The 17081-nt window shown below is 38.3% G+C and overlaps 1 long non-coding RNA gene across 1 annotated transcript; it reads left to right on the forward strand.

Moving 5' to 3' along the window:
* Window positions 1-8452: 8452 nt before the first annotated feature.
* On the forward strand, window positions 8453-16875 carry LOC136051753 (uncharacterized). Its single transcript, XR_010622493.1, has 3 exons — window positions 8453-8531; window positions 14666-14826; window positions 16749-16875. It is a non-coding gene; the product is annotated as an uncharacterized LOC136051753 (long non-coding RNA).
* The last annotated feature ends 206 nt before the right edge of the window (window positions 16876-17081 follow it).

Below are 17081 nucleotides of genomic sequence, written 5' to 3' on the forward strand. Positions count from 1 at the left end.
GGAGTGAAGCAGCCCCACATTCCAGCCATGACGTTCTTATTGCTAAGCATTCTTTACCACAGCAAAAGCATTTGTTTAATTGGAACCAGATTTGGGTCATAAACCTTAAGCCTATCAAGCTTTATGTTAGCTAATATTTACCTTATTGTACTTTGTTATTTTTTTTTGTATTCTCTCTCTCTCCCTGGTAAAAATGCACTGCTGTAAGGGGAACGCAGGCAGGCAAATAAAGCAAAGGAAATCAGGAAATACTGTGAACTGCATGTGACTCACAGCTGCAGGGTCCCTCACAATAAAGAACCCTGCCTCAACAAAGTGGCTTATGTGCTTTAACAAGTATCAGCTGTTTGTTTGGGGTGTAATGAACAAACTAGAGCCAGAGTGACAACTGCTTCAAGTAATTATGAAGACAGCTTGCAAACTATGGCCCCACTTGTTTCAGATTCTGAATGACGACAATCAGGCTGCTGTTGCTGCCAGCTTTATTTCTGAACACTTTTATTTCCATATTTCAAAGGTCAGTGTGTGGTGGCAATGGCAGCCACAGAAAGTCTGTGTGAGTGGTATATGTGTGCCTGCATCTTTGTGAGAGGGGAAAATAAAAGAAAGAAAAGCATTTTTCAGCATTGCCAATAACTGCTGCGTTAATAATAAACCCTTAATGAAGTGTTTATAATATGTTAAAACCTGCAAGTCCAGATAAGATTGGGGTTTCCTCGCTGCAGATGTTATTTGTATGTGTAGCAGGAGAGACTCTGCCCTGAGGAGGTTACAGTGCTAATGGGAGAGATGGCGGAGCAGTGGTCTCAGGGAAATTCAATGCTGTTCTTTGACGGAGAGCTGTGAAACATGAAGTAACTTATCCAGGCACACAGAGGGTTTTACATCGAGGTAAAATTGAGTTGAATGAAAACCCCTGAATTTCAGACAATTACTTAGACTGCGTCTTTTCTTTCTTTGAATAATTTTTATTTTAAAATGTTGAAGAGGTTATTGTGTACACAGATCAATGCTTTGTAGAATTTCTACAGGAAATTTATAGCATTTTTACCCAAGTACTAATTTATTTTGTACACAAAATGATCTAGTTTTTATTTTGCATGCTTTCTTCTGTTTAATAAACAAATCCATTAAATATCTCATGAAATAAATGTGAAATAATACAGAAAGGGAAGTGATGGTGTAAGGAGAGAGTTGAAAGAGCTAAATTCCTTCACGAGATAGAGAGAACAGAGAACACACCTTGGTCCCAGAACTGGAGTCTCACTGCAGCCACAGTTTCTTCAGAAGTAGGATTTGTGGGGGAAAGGTCTGAAAGGAGAATGAAAAGAATGAGCAAATTAAGGGTCTGGATGCAGGAAGGGCAGGAGGAAACATATTTTCTGTGGAGATTTGAAAGCAAGGTAGAACAGGATATTGATTTAAAAATAAGAGTGGTTACCTTGGCTGTTGGGAGAGAGCACATGACAGACAGCAGCAGAGGGGCACACTGAGAAAATGGTGTCTGACATGGAAGTGCAGACGAAGCAAAGCTGTGTGACTGTATTCCTGTGGGCAGAAAAAATGGCCCTCACTGACATTCATCAACACTTGCTGAACGTTTGTGGAGACCAAATGTTGGATGTGAGCACAATGAGGCAGTGCGTGCTCCATTTCAGCAGTGGTGACAGTGACAGTGAGTGACCTCCACTGAATTGGATTTTTATGAGTGTGGCATGCAGGCTCTTGTTCGTTGCTGGTGAGAATTCACAGTACTGGTGGTGACCGTGTTGACAAATAGTGTTTTGTAGCTGAGAAATTGCTCTATCAAGTAATCTTAATATGCTCTTTGTATCTGCTGTAGTTTCCATGGAAATAAATAGGGAGCATTAGTTTTGGAGCGATATACATACGTGGTCAGAAACATATGAATGGATGCATGCATACCACATAAAACTTTTAGTCTGAAAAACTGACTAAAAATCCCACTGACTTTGGTCATTTCCTCTGTAAGATAATCTGTAATACCTACTTGCAGCACAAGAATTATGAACAAATTGTAAGTAAAATTTGAATCCTTATATGGTAGTCCTATTCTTACCGTATTTCATAATAATAATTTATTCTTCTTCAAGCCTCACTTTGCAGATTTCCTCGTGTGTCATTTTGAAGGCTGGCCCCAGGAAATTCAGCAGAGAGCAGCATGTGTCGCTCTGAAGTAGCCATTTCATAGTGGCCTCTGGACGTCTTTTACTGCTGAGTGCATTTGGTTTCTGTTTTTCTCCTGATAATCTTATTCTTACAGAACCTGCTTTCACAGGTTTCTCCAGAACTGCTAAAATGAAGGAGGCAGGGAGCTATTGCTCTAGCTGTCTCTCGTGCCTGTCATTTCTAGTTCATTTCGCATTTGAAGTCCCTGGGAATTTTTTGCTCAGTAGGAAAACCTGGTGCAGTGTCCTAGCTTCCCTCCTCTAGAGCACAATTGCTCTTGTGTAGAAATTAGAGTGTTGAGATTAAAGACAAATTCAAGTCTCAGTAAACACCAGCTGGGGAACATAGTATGCATAAAAATTTGAAAATGAAGCATTTTTTTCTGTTACTAACAATAAGTGATTAGGTTTGCTCTCAATAACTTTTCTACAGATTACAGCTGAAAAATTTAATAAAGATATAAGACTGCTAATCAGGTTGCAGTAGATACTGAAGAAAAGTATCATCAAGTGTGCATCAAGGAAACACAGGGACACCACTGAAGAGCATAGTAATAATTAAGATAAATATTTTTCTTCTTGTTTTTAATTAACCAAAAAAGTTAAGATACAGATAGGCAGTGTGACTCAGGTAGAAGTAAATAGTGATGAAAATGTGATGAATTTCAGGTATATCTGACAAATAATAAAATAATGTTACTGGCTTTTTTTCTCTCTCTGAAGTGGGACAAAGTATATTTTCCCAAGGATTTACCTCATCTGGGACTCAGTGAGCCAGGGTAAGGTAAACCGTACGCCTTCTCTCCACCATTTTATGCTTCTTCATGACTGATGTTGCCTAATCTATTTATGAGAGTACCGAGTGACTTGTGGGGAAGGTCTTATTTTAGAAGCACGTTGAGTATGCTAGGAGTCTGCCATTTTTCTCTTCAGGTAGACTCTATCTTTATTCTTCTCTGACAAGAAATCTAGGCTTTGATGCCAAGAAGCACAATGAAGAATTGTTTTTCCTTGCCCGTTATCTTCCTCTTTGTTGAACCTAAGAATCAGTTTATTTCTGTGAGAGGTTAACTTAAGAATGGAATGCTACTTTTCAATTTATTTTGTCATGTACAGTTTCTGTTTTATGATGAAACTGATGGGATTTTTTAGTATTTTTTTTTAAGACTAGGTTTATAAAAAGGCAAATAGGCAATTATAGCATGGCAATTACATTTTGGAAAAGCTTGCTACGGCTGCCATTCTTGCAGTGTTTCTAGCTTTGTCTTTATTATAGGATCCATTTTGCTTACTGTCATCTAAAATCCTCTTCATTAGTAGTGACAGAGAAAGTTAGAAAAGCAAAACAAAAAAATCTACAAAGATCTGTAGACCAAGCAGAAAATGCTGAAATACTAACTTAATAAAGGATTCTTCCTAATGTCTCTTAGGATCTTTAGATATTATTAAAGCAGATATTTCTGCATTTCAAGATCCTTCATGTGTTCTGTACCCTGCAGGCCCTATGCTTACAAAAAGATGAGGGAGTAATCTTCACACACTTCTTTGTTAAGCAAACTCTTTCTCTTTTTCACATCTTCTTTACAGGGGCATGCCACTCTGCAGACATTCAAAATGTACTTGTTCTTTCTTCCTGAAAATCAAACATGATGTATTGGTGGAACAGTACAGTGTCTAGTTTTACTAATTCAGATGGTCTGTGAAGAGCTAGAGAGGCTAGGAGACCCTTCCTTAGAAAGTTGTTTTTTTGTTGTTTTTTTTTTTTAAATTTCTGACAGGTGGTACAATCTGGCACATTTTGAAAGCAAAATATTTACACAGGAGTACATTCAAATCTTTCTCCTGAGTTTCATGTTGCTGATTTGCAGACTAACGTTGTTTCTCAAGATCGCCCACGGACAAGTAATTCTTCTCCCCTGCTGTACTTGCAGTATTCATAGGGAAGCAATACCATGAAAAGAGAAGTTGAACATTTTATTGTGGTGTTCAAATATTCAGTGGGATTTACAGTAATATTGCTCAAAACATGGACCAAAGAGTTCAGATGAAAAAAAAAAACACCACATGGTTATGTGATATAACAAGGTCTTTGTTTAGGGTCCAGTGGTAGAGGAGATGATAATGTGCTATAAGCTTAGCAGCCAAGAGAATGAAGAAGGCATTTTCCTAGAACCAATGTCTTCCTAGAAGGAAAACAGCAGCATGAACACAATTATGCAGTTTTTGGATGAAAAATAGCTGACAAAGCTTGCAGTGATGCTAGTCAGTGAACTGAAATAAAAAATTTAAAAAAATGGTTGAATATCTTCTCAGTCTCTTACTGAAGGCATATACCTCGTTATCTGCTGATGTGTGACAAAGCCTTGTGAACATGGAGAAGTTTATCTGCTAGTGAAATTGGGATAAACAGATAACATCGTTTTCAAAATATTGGGATCGTGAGAGGACAGAAATCTAGTAAAGTTCAATTTAAGAGATCATTATATCCATCTGTGAATATAACTGCTTCCAAGGGAATCACTAAAGTTTTGGGTAACCCTGTTAAGCAAGAGGCTAATGCCATGTATCCAATGTCTTGGCCCAGTGTGAACACAACAGGTATTTACTGAAATGCTTTAGCTACTCCAATCAGCTGTCAATGTCAGTTCATAACTCATAAAATAACTTTCAGAGTAACTAATGAACTGAGTTTCAGCTAAATAAAGATCAAGTTTCTCTCACAGCTGAGGAGATTACAAATCCCAAATACAAAAACTTATTTGTCTGGGGAAGAAAAATGGTGGAGAAAGAAGCATTTGTTATAGAAGAGCATGGCCCCAGAGACCACGCAGATCCAAATGCTGAACACATTTTAGCATGGATTGTAAATCATTTACATCCTATGTGACAATTATAATCTCAGATTTATTCCTGAATTTATATTTTCCAAAAATTCTTAACCCAAGCAGAGTTTTAGCCTCGAAGATGCTAAAGTGGCAGTGACTTTGAAATTCCCCAGGGATTTTACAATTGAATTTGATTTGTATATGGAAAGTCCTCATATGTTTACACTGACTTATCACTGTGTTTAAAAAAGTAGGACTTAATAAGGTGAACTTCCATCTGAGTGTAGAGATTAAATTTGTGGATAGAATGGAGAAACGTAAGTAGCAGAATAATGAGCAGGACATGTGCATTGATTTCAAGTGCTGGTTCACATTTTTTGAAACTGTGAGAGGAGGGTTGCTGATGGATTTTATCTCATACGATTACTTATGCAATAAATTAAAATTTTAACTATAAAAACAATGTGGTTGAGCACTAGTCTCCACCTTAGAGAGATATTCCTATATGGCACACCAGATGTACTGTGTAGACAAAGCATGGCACATGGGATCCATACTATATACTCACTGTGGGAATTCTGAGGACTAAACTATATTCAGTTCTGAAATATATCTGAAATTAAGTCTAATTGAGTAGGTAGCTCAGAAGCCCTGTTACTTTTTCTGGGCTAACACAAAGGCTAACAAAGAATGACCTTGGGAGAAAAAGTTTCCTAAGCCCATAGGTATAAACTACCATGTGCTATTTGTTAACTTACACATTTTATTTTTTTATTAAAAAAAATCACAGAATCACAGAATTGTAGGGGTTGGAAGGAACCTCTAAAGATCGAGGCCAACCCCTCTGCCAAAGCAGGTTCCCTTGACCAGGTTGCACAGGTAGGCATACTATTTGTTTTATCTGTTCTCTAGGAAAGATTTCATCTTCATGCTTGCTGCAGTTTCCAGTAGACTTAGATATCTTTCCTTCCTATCCTTTGTCTTACCTGTCCTTATCGCTTTTGAAGAGAACATACCGCAGAAGCCAAGTTCCAGAGAGACCCCTGCAACAGAAGCAGCAGAATTGGTTTGAAACCTAGAGTCTATGGGAATAATAATAACTTCAAATGTCTGTGTCCCCTTCCAGTCTTGTTTATGGTGCTGGATTTCCTGTAGCAGTATCTCAAAACAGGCAGGATGCAGGTCCTAATGCAGGGGTACCAATGGCCCGTTCTGCTGAGCTGCAAACACAGCATAATGTGTGACAACTCACTCCACTCTGTTGTAATTCTCAAGTCAGAAAAGGTCTTTTGCTCAGTGCTATACCTGGTTCGGTATGACCAGAAGGGTCCTGTGGCTTGATAGGGACACTAGTGTCACTGAGCCATAGGGCATAAGCATAATATTGCAGGTTAATTCTGGCTTAGGAAGTTCTGCACCACCCTGTTTTCCCCGGTCTTGAGAGCCATGGTTGTTCAACCTTTGCTTTCCCTGACTGGTAACTGTAAAAAGTGTATTTGTGAGCTCTACACCCATCAAATTCCTTCCTGCTGCTGAGTTCAGAAAAATCTAGTTCATTCTTCACCTCTAGATTTGCTAAGTTTATTTACATTAATACATCTTCACAAATTCTTTGTTGCTGGTACTCCACAAACATGCCATAAAGTTAATTATCTCTAAAATCTCATATATTAAAATCCAGAAATAAACCAAGGAGAGATGAAATTGATCTTCTAAGAACTTGATGGGGACAAAGCAAGGAGTACAGAAAATCAGAAATATTATGCATAATTAAGAAAACTGCTAATGATCACTTTAATCAATGCAATTAGAGATGGAAAGGCTGCAAGGTCATATATTTCATCGAAGGCCTCTGACAGCTTATTTTCTTATCACTGTTTTCAATTTCATGCCTGATTTTGGCTTATCCTGCACTTCCAGCTAACCAGAAAAAATCTATTTTAATTTCACACATCTGATTCTACTCTTTTCAGAAAGCTTAAGGCAAAATGAAGAAGGCATTTGCAAGAATGGAGGGTTAAAATATGTGGGATTTTCACCTAAAAACACTCTAGTGTAGTTGAAACTATACCGTATGGCTTGACCTGGAACATCTTTGTATTTATTTTCTGCTCTGGTTCTTGGGAGCAGATTGCACCTTCAGAAGACGAAGCAGTTCCAGGGGAAGGACAGAGAGCAACTAGCACTGTCACAAAGTTGTGCTGCACCATGACTTGGGCAATATCTACCAGGCAGCAACAAGCTTCCCAAAAAGCCTCCATGAGCCTTCAGAATGACAAATAACATCACCATGATTTAGGTGCAGGTCTTCAAAAACCTGAAGTGGAGCACCTCTCCTGTGTGGGGAAGGACTGGGGAGAAAGGAGGCTTCTTGTCTTGTTTCACTTCTTCTGTTAAACAAACTTTGAAGTGATGGGTTTCAGGGCACTTAAGGCTACCCACTGTATGTTTCTGCATCTAGGTTAACTGAGGTTCATTGCACCAAATCTAAGTAGGTCCACTGCTTTATTGCAGTAGTATAGGCCATGTTCTCCCCTTGTGCATTTACTGGGGTTTTCAATCAGAAAGACTGGAAGTAGTGAGAGAACTGTGTGAAAAGGTAGAGAGGATGTTGCCTACTTGTGTATCAATGAAGATATATGTAGGGTATGATCTGTGTAACTTGATGTGACACACACCTGAGACATCCTCTCTGTTTCTATCTTGGTCTTCAACAGTAAGACTGGTGGGGTGTAGGGAAGGCATAGGAAAACTGAACAATGGGAAAAATAGCTAACCACCATATGCCGTGGATGTAAGCAGATTAAATACAACTCTATCTACATGCTCCTAATACTGTGTTTACCTGGCAAGATGCTTTACTTGAAAAATGAAAAGGTTTTTCTACAGAGACCGTATATTTTGCCTTCAAGACCTGATTTATACCAACCCTAGGTGAGGCCATGGATCAGAAAGCTGAAATATGTGGAAAGAAATAGAAGTAGGGAAAGAGGGAACATTTCAGGGGTAAAGGGGAGAATAAGCATTTTATTCAGGAAAAAAAGACAAAGTATTACACATAAACACAGAAAAAAAAAGATACTGAATAGTAGTATTGTTTGGGTGCTTTTCCTGTTTAAAATGGCTAATCTGCCTCGAGCCACAGGTCAAAATCTAGGCAGGATTGCCTTTGCCCTGCATCCTCGATTTTCATCTCCAGGGGAATAGATTAGTGCTTAGCAGCATACACTACAGCAGGAAATGGTCTCTGTGTGCCATTCCTGTGATCCAGAGCATTTCCTTGTGCACTTTTCCAGTACACTTTTATGATTGACTTAGGGTTTCTTTCTACATGTTCAGCAAAGCCTTCTGCATTATTTCAAACACACAATGAAGCTCCAAACTATATTGTTTATGTAATCTGATTTGTTCTCTTCGCATCTCTCAACAGGAGTATATATATATACTAACATGCTTTTTCAGCTTTCTGTGCTTTGGCTGTCCATATGCTCTTCTGCTTCTACCCTGGGTGAATTCTGTAAGTAAAACACTAAGAACCAACAAATTAGATGTTCAAATTGAGGCAATGTATTTCTATTTTTTGCAGAATACCGATCAGGCCTGCTTCATCTGACACAGTTACTAAGGTCATCTTTCACTTGAATTAACATAAAATTAAGATAGGAAATCAGCGGCACATATGTTGTTTAGATTAGTTACTGCTTAAGTCTCTCAGCTAGCCAGACATATGGATAAGCTAGGCACAGATTAAGCAGGTCTGTGCTGACATTAAAATGCTATCCTTGTGATAAATACTGCAATACAAACAAGTATATGATAAATGTAACCCTGACTACATTAATTTTCAGGGAAATATTGATGAAATCCTGGGACTGTTCTATGTGCTTCATTCATTAGTTCAAGATTTTTCAGCAGATGACAATAAAAAGCCCCAAAGTAAACAAGTTAGATTTCTTTCAATTGTGTCCCTGGGTAGATGTGGAAGAATTTTATAACTCCTCACATTTGAATTGGTAATTACTTGAATAACAACTGATTTGTAGATTTAGATGTGTCCTGGGTAGAGATCTGAAGAAAGTGAATTATTGAAAGTCATGGAGTCCAACCTCAAATGTCAGTTCTTCTTTACACTGTGTTGAAGTCAGCACCAAGTATTGCAGTAGGTCTTTTTTTTTCTCCTGTGCTGTTGGCTGCAGCAGGAGTCTGGTAGAGCTAGGTGCTCTAAGAGCTCTGAAATTAAAAAACAGCTGGCAAAGTCACAGAGGTGCCTGTTAAAATACATCTTTGTTGCCTTATTGTTTACTGGGCACAATGTGCACCTGTACAGAATATTAACCCCCTGCTCTCCTGCGACTCCGGGTGATCTGCTGGCAGGGATGTATACCGGCCCAGGGGAACTGCTCCATGCTTTGTGCACTTCATTCTTCATAACTTCATAGTCATGAGGGGTTTCATGGGTAAGGCTCCTCCAACTATTGTTTGTAAGCTGTGGCTTTGGTATTTCTATGCGGGGAAAATCAGTTTAGCTCTCTAAATATCTCCATATGTCACTGTGTCACCTGGACTGGTACTGAACACATTTGTTCTGCGTCTTTGAAGTGCAGATTGCACTTCTAATTCAGACCTAAGATTCTGTTGTACTGTTAAGACAACAATAACAAAAAAAAAGATGTTATTTATTTACATCATAGTGGTGGGAAACATAGGGTCAGTAGTTGTACTGATTTTGGGCTCTGGATCATGCTTTTTACTTTCTGTAGCCAAGAAATATTTGGCCATTATTCACTTAGTCTTCCTCTTTAGGAAGCCTTTAGGAAGCCTCTATGCCCAAATCCCACCTGAGACAGCAAGGGACAAGAAATCAGATCTCATCTTTGGTGCTTTGTTGAGCATCAGAAACTCTTGTCGCAGTGACAAGCAGTGACACCTCTGGCAGGCTCTGCCCAGACCTTCAGTAATAGGACTGAAACAACTTGACTGACAAGATAAAAGCTTACAGCGTGCTCATGCTTTGCCTGGCTTTTACTAATGCCACTGGTATCACGTGTGCATGAACTCTCAACTGCAAATATATAGATCCATTATTGCATGTAGCCTTGTGTTATTTCAAAGCAACACTGAGCTACTGACCTGTGTTTTTAAACTGAAGAACGGTCAGTGACCATACTTTATCCTGTAGCTCTTGCACAACTCTTTAATTGCAGCACCAACAGAGAAATGTAACAGCAGAAATTTTGACCACGTTCATAGGTTAAGTCCAAGTTGACTCCATGTCAATCAAACTGTTTGTCTGCAGTGATGTAAATGTGCATTTGTTTTAAAGAAGTTGAATTTGTGGTGAAAAACAATCAAATCTACTCTTGGTTTCTAAAACATACTGCTTTATTTTGTTCAGCTTACATATATTGATGGGCAACATCAGGAGAAAATACTTTCCTGCAGTTAGCTAAGAAAAGGGTCTTCCAAGACTGTGAAGAGAGCATTTCAGCTTATTTTTCTTGAGTCTGAAGTATCACAGCAATCAAAGTTGTCAATTATTTTTAAGCAAGTTGTTTATAGACCATTATTCCCAAGGCTTTACTTGCTTGCTTCCTTTGCAAGTAAGATGATGGAGACAGCTCCACTATTAAACAGTCTGTCACCATTCTTCCTGCTGAGTCCTTACTCTACATCTTATCCCAAACATCCTATCTTCAGCTTTGCCTCAGTCCACTTATTTCTCAGATTAGAGTAATCTGCTGCAGACCGGTGGGCTTGTGAACAACTCTCATCTGTCACTCATGGACATGAGAAAGATGTAGTGAACTAAGCATCCAAAAAATAGAATCAGACATTTTGCTTTTAGTTGTTTCTTAGACTTGTTTCATGTTTGAAGAGCTCCACAATCTGACCATTAATTTAAAATCAAAAAAGTTTACTTGTCTTCCTTATTTAGGTTAACTAAGGACTTTTGAGGACTTTTGAAAAACATTGCATTTCATAAAAGTCACAGGACTTGCTAGAAATATTTTGATGACATATATTGCCTTTATGAGAAAAGAGAAGAAAGCTGGAAAATACAGAATTCTCTTTTAGTCCTAATTTCCATGAAAAGATGAAATCCTGTGATGTCCTTTTTCAGCATACTTTAGTACTTTCACACGCACTGACACACAGCCTAGGAGAAGGAAAGTATGATGATAGTTTGTCTGATGTATCAGGGGAGTGATTCCCAATGATGGCAAAGAAGAAATAATCCCGTCATATATGGACCAGGTAAAGCAACATGTGTTTGCTGCTGGTCAGTGAAAATGAAATTACAGGGTAACAACTGAAAGCTACAGGAGCTAACAGATGTAAGAACAGTTTGTCCTAGAAATAAAAATAAGCAAGCCAAGCTATTTATTCATGAAACAAAGAATGGTTATCGAAAATATTGTTCTGTAAGAATACGCCAGCGTAAGTGGCAGAGGAGCTGTTTAAGCTAAAGGACAGTGCTAGCTGGGAAACTAAAAAGAACTAGTGACACATAACTTGACTGAAAATGAGAAAGTGCTTTGGAGACTTCTCAGGAATAAAGCTCTGGGATAGGCTTTGGTGGGAGGAATAATTGCAAAAATCATAGCAGTTTAAAGGAGTTTGTATTTTCATGGCTTGGCTTACGCAGTGTAGTTGCCTATAATAACTTGGAATGATTGTCATTAACCTAGAAGGTCCCTTCCACAGTTAAGAACAAGAATGACATTTGAGTTACTGATTAATGACATTAATGATAACTTAAAATAGTTTCTGTGGAATACATATATGATACAAAGATGTATATGCTAATTAATGCCACACAATGCAATACAGCTACTCAGTAGAGACAAATAGTCTATTCTAAATGAAATATTATAGTATTAATATATTCCTTGAGTTCAGCCCATTTAAACAGGCCACCAAATTGCTCTATTTGTGAATGAAGCATCAGTGCATTTGTCTCTGTGAGAAAAACTGTGCCTTGAGTCATCATCCTGCCTGAAGTGTTTTTCCTTTTTTTTTTCCTTATATTTTTGTTACCATAGTAACATCCAATACATATATTGTTTTATTTTTCAGTTTATTGTTCAATTTCAGAAGAATTTTAGAAAACTCCCAGGAATGAAAACAAAACCCAACCTGGGGAAAGCACGTCTGAAGCAGTGTGGGGGAAACTCCAGACAACGGATGTCAGTGCACAAGATAGTAGAGCACACATTTGTTTATCAACAAGAAGAGGTGGCTCTGTAGCTGCTGGCTCATCTCTGTTTCACAGGACAGAACTCAATCCTTCTATGTCTGACTATGGAAAGACAGTCTGCAGTGTATAATATATTACATGCAAGAAATAACTAGGTGCTCTTCTTACTGAAATGTGTAACTGAAAGTCAGCAGTAGACATTAGAGAATGGATTATCATCAAAGAAGAGGGAGCTAATGCAGGAATAAAGTTAAGCAAATAACCTGCATAATCAAATCAGAACTATAAATTGTTAAAAAAAATGGGATCTGGTTTAATATGTTCTTGTAGTAAATTCTACCTTTGATTTATAACCTCTCCTGCTGCAATTGTACAATGCTGAACAATGTTACTATATCTGTTGGGGAAAACTGCTTCGTATAATATGATTCTCTATCTACTGCAACCAGAAACCTGATTAAAAAATAACTGGGAGAGGAAAATAAAATCCTGTCTACCTTATTCTTCAAATCCACAGTATTTGATAATGCTTGTAACTATACCATAAGCAATAGTACTTTTATTTATTTCATTCATTTTTTTTACATTAAAAAAAAGCCCGCTGAGATAGTTTATAAGCTAGAATTTCCCTATTAATGCTTATCCCTTTAAAGAGGTTTTCTTTTTAACTTTATTCATATTTTCTGTGTTCAAATAACTTTTTTTTTTCCTAATCAAAATGATTTCTACTTCTCTTAAAAGCAAATCTTCTGTTAACCAACTCAGCCTGGAGAAAAATGGCTTTAATCTCAGTGACTGCATTAAACTTAGGAAGTAGCCCAATCAATAAAGGTGAAGGTCATGGAAACAGATGATTAGAGCAAACAACAGGCTGCCTACTGTACAACAGAGCTATAAAACAAACCGAAACAAAAGCCCATCAGAATACATCAAGCAAGAACTTTGTGAATAGAATCCTCTTCTGAAAGGTGAATAGTCAGTTATGTCCTGCAGCTCTTTCCCCCTTTTTCTGCCTCCTGTCCCCCACCTTCTCTTTCCCTGCCCTTTTCCTCTTGTTTTCTGCCATGCTATAAGCAAAACTACCCTGTGGAAAGATTGGTGGGCATGTCAGGTTTTTCAATACCCATGAATACCTTGTGCTGACATATATGTGATGTAAAATGAATATTCCTCTCAAATTGGTGAGAAACGGACCCTTCCACAATCTATGTAGCTGCCTTCTATCTCTATGTGCACATAATACCAATTCCAGTCTACAATTGCTAGCTGATTTTTTGGTATTAGGAGTAGAGGAAAAATTGGGGGTCAGTTTTGGAAATTGGAGGGGTGAATAGCAGCCACAGTGATTGAGGACTTGGTTTAGAACCTAGAGCTTAATAACAGTTACGGTTAGTGGCTTGATGTGATTAACTGGTTCCAACCAGTCATTAATCTGCAGGAGGTGCCTTTACCCTTGTTCATTATTGCTAAGAAATGACACCCTAGCATTTTGCTTGAACTTTGTTCTTTTCTTGTTGACAAATGAATCTGAAAACAAATGTGGTGGAATGAGGACCTGTGGTGTGACAGCACTTGTCTGGGGCTTGCATCTCAGGCTGCCCTGCAACTGGGGGAGTTGGCTGGGGCCTGACAACACTGGCAGAAATTGTGTTCCTAATTCTGTTTCTAAATCTGATTTTCTGTTCCTTTTCTCCCTGGGTGTATTGTACACCTACAAATTCTCAGCACTATTGAAAATTACGCCACTCACTGAACTGTATGTGGATGTGAATCTCATGCTTTAAAGTCAAGGATGCTAATTCTTACAGTGATGTTCCCTTTGTCCAGCTTCTTTCAATGGGTTTGCAAAACTGGAGGAAATTTGCAGGAACTGATGGTTGGATTTTGATCCTGGTCCCTGTGCTGGCCTCAGCCACATGTGGACCCTGACAATCCACTTCAGCAGGGGTGACAAGAGCAGCACAGGAATTATCACCACAGCAGACGCAAAGCACACAAATGCACACAGTTATTAAGCTAAATCTGGAGAAGTCATCAATCATTTTGAAAGGAGGCTGTTTGGTTCTTTCCTCACAGTCCAATTGGGCCTGACACTGGCCTGACACCACCTTTTTATTCTGTACAGGCCCATCACAGTCTCGCTCTGATATACTGTCAAAAAGACCAGTGACATATTAAAAAAAAAAAAAAAAAGACTCCAGCAGTGTTAGTGTATATGAAGGCAGTGATGGAGGGGAAAAGCAGGAAAAAAAAAGGGTTTAAAGGCACAGGTCTTTTAAATGCTAATTTAAACTTGCTCTACTGTTGCCGGGCCCTTTGTCACCTCCACAGAGGCAAGTGCAAAGTGACTGACACATGCAATTACACTGCACGATAAAATACATTAGAAAAGCCTAGCAGTATCTTTTATTTGAAATACTAAATCTGCCCTTCCTTTCCCTTTTATATTGCAGCCGCTTAAAAAAAGAAGAAAAAAAAAAGGAAGGAAGAAAGAAAAGAAGAAAAAGCGATGAGCTACTATTCATGACAAAAAGAGGAGGAATTCTAAGGACACCTTGCTGCAGAAAAAGCATTGGCAGTAACAACGGATGTTGTCGATAAAGAAAAGTAGCTGGTGAGAGATTACTCTGGTTTCAGAATTAAACCAGACTTGGTGCAATGTATCTAGTGTTGCTGGAAGCCTATCATGGTAACAGAATGGATATACATATGCATATATAAATATATAGGACAGGGGCTGTGCTGTACACAGGGCTGCTGATGGCCACTCTAGTGCCCTGTTTTTTAAATGACTGAATTTCACTTGCACACAGCAGATGGGCCCTGTGAGTCAAGAGGTTTTTAAAATTACACAATAAAACCAACACTGCTTGTGGCACACACTGAATTATTCCTAGTACAGTGAGCCAAACAGGATAGTGTGGTGTACCTTTTCAGGTGCACAATTCAGAGGGACTGAAAATACGTGTGGGCTTTTACAGCCTGCTCCAAAGCTGTAAGCCTCAGAGCCTGCTTAAATGACTGCTTTAGACCTGATTTGCCTGCTGCTGTGATTAAAGATTACAGTGTAAATAACAGTCTAGTCCTAATGCGGAAGATGTTAGAGAGGATGGTGGATAAAGGCCTGCTTGCACTAATGCATTTTCAGGCACATGGGACTGGGGTTCCCTGCTTTGAGCTGACCCAAGTGTTCCTGTGGCTTGGAGGCCCCATCAACCCTTGCTCTAAGGACCTGTTGTGCCCAGGAGATGCTTCTCAGTGGCTCCTAAATGGAGTTCTCAGCAGCACTTCTGTACTGACTATCCCCTGTGGCCATGTATGGGCTACCACCCACTGACATCTGGGCCATCAATCAGATAATGGTAGACTGATCTCTTCACAGTGGTGAACACAGCGGTGGTTATGTCTGTGGTTCTCAACCCACATCAGATGGAAGAAGTTAGAGTGAGACATGAGGATAAAAGTAGTTGGTCTTGTGCCCCATTCACTGTCTCTATCAGCTGCCCTCTTTTCCATTAACTGCATAAGTGTACACGTTTATCAGCTTAAGAGCCTTAAAATACAGAATTCCATATGTGGATTAAGGGCAATGTGCAACTAACTCATCCCAATGAATTCCTCTTTGGGGTGATGTCATAGAGGAGAGCTACATGGCTTTTCAGTGTAACTTACAGAAGCATCAGATAAATAGATGGAATTTATCAAAAACCTAGTTACAGTAATACATCTGTGCCTGAATATAGTATTTCCCCTGGAGTTTAAATAAGTTTACTTGCATTCAATACAAGAAATCAGAATATGTTTACTTTCAGCTACACAACTAGATGTCAATTTATTTTATATGAGAGGTTAAATTATTTAATAATGGATTTATCAAAATATTTTCATATTTTCTGGATGTTGGAAAAGACATGAATTTTTTTTCACCTAGATAGGGAAAAAACACATCATTTTGTTCTTGCTTCAGCTATGTAAATTACCTCACTGGTAAATGAAAATTGATATTTCAAAGCTGTAGTGTATTATAGCCTGATGGCATATAGCCCTTATCATTCAAGGCAGTATTTAACTCTGAATAATATATTATGCTAGCTCTCTGAAATTGTTATGAGATTTTAATGCACCATAAAGCATGTCTTGTGATCTTCAGCTTGTTAATATGTCAGCCTAACTTATTAATCTAACATATACCCTGAAAAGCAGTAATTTGACAAAATCTGTCTTCATATACACTATTTCTTTTACTATATTTCATACATGGATTTGTGTGTAAGTATGGAATTTGCAATATCTGAATAAAAGAATTATTGTTTTTATCCTGCATATATAAAAGCATATCACTATAAGACCCCAGCCAATACTGAGAATCCTAGATTCTCAGAATTTAATCAAATTTGTTATTAACTGAACAGTATTGCTGGTAAAGCAGCCATGATACTGAAGCAATGCGTATGAATCTGATCTTGGTTTCAAATTTGGACTGCCAGGTTGTTGATGTTTGCTATTGGTTTAGAGGTAATTAATTTATTTTGGCAGTTTTGAGGCAATTCCAGTTAATCTTGAACTGGAGGAGGATGGGGAAGAACTAGGACTTGGTGCAGACTCTTGCAGCATGGAATTCATGCAGAGTCTAGCAAAAGGAGAATTGTGAGTCACTGTCTCCAGTCATAGATTCATAGATTCACTAGGTTGGAAAGGACCTATAAGATAATCTAGTCCAACCATCCTCCTATCACCATCCCTTTTTTAAAAAAAAAACTGTTTTAGAGGCAATCCCTACATTTTCTTTTCTTTTCTTCATTTTTTTTTTCTTTCTTTCTTTTTTTTTTTTTTTTGTGAGAATGGAGAGCTTACATCAAGTTTAGAACA

Source organism: Cyrtonyx montezumae, unplaced genomic scaffold, assembly GCF_038088225.1.
Source record: "Cyrtonyx montezumae isolate F1298 unplaced genomic scaffold, pur_monq_1.0 scaffold_3, whole genome shotgun sequence".
NCBI lineage: Eukaryota > Metazoa > Chordata > Aves > Galliformes > Odontophoridae > Cyrtonyx > Cyrtonyx montezumae.